This window comes from Octopus bimaculoides, chromosome 17 (assembly GCF_001194135.2).
Source record: "Octopus bimaculoides isolate UCB-OBI-ISO-001 chromosome 17, ASM119413v2, whole genome shotgun sequence".
NCBI classification, from domain to species: Eukaryota; Metazoa; Mollusca; class Cephalopoda; order Octopoda; family Octopodidae; genus Octopus; species Octopus bimaculoides.
The window spans coordinates 42,340,797-42,341,505 of NC_068997.1; positions in this window are offsets into that span (position 1 = coordinate 42,340,797).

Genomic DNA, 709 nt, shown 5'->3' on the forward strand with positions numbered 1-709 from the left:
ATATGTTTGTATACATTTATGTAAGTGTGTGTTTGTAAGAGACAGAGTGTGAGTGAGTCAAAGGGTGTGTGCGTGCGTGTGTATGTGTGTGAGACAGTGAGAGAGCGGTGTGTATGTAGTATTTACTCTCTCTCTCATACACGAACACACACACTCACACACAAAATAGGGAGTGAAGCTTTTTGCCGTTGTTACGTCAATACCGGAGCACGCGTACGCACACGTGTGTCTTTGTAAATATGTTTGTATACATTTATGTATGTGTGTGTTTGTACGAGACAGAGTGTGAGTGAGAGAGAAAGGTTTGTTGTCATGTATACGTACATGCATAAATATACATACATCTTTGGATGTATGCATATGACAACACAGCCCTTGACTCACTCACACTGTCTCTTACAAACACGCACGCGCGCGCATACACACGTGTGTCTTTGTAAATATGTTTGTATACATTTATGTATGCGTGTGTTTGTAAGAGACAGAGTGTGAGTGAGTCAAGGGGGGAGTGCATGTGTATGTGTGTGAGACAGAGTGAGAGCGGTGTGTATGTAGTATTTACTCTCTCTCTCTCTCTCTCTCTCATACACACTCACACACAAAATAGAGAGAGAAGCTTTTTGCCGTTGTTACGTCAATACCGGAAGTTGACATTGAGGAACCTTTTTAAAGAAGTGAGTCTTAAATATAAAGCAATATTATTTATTTT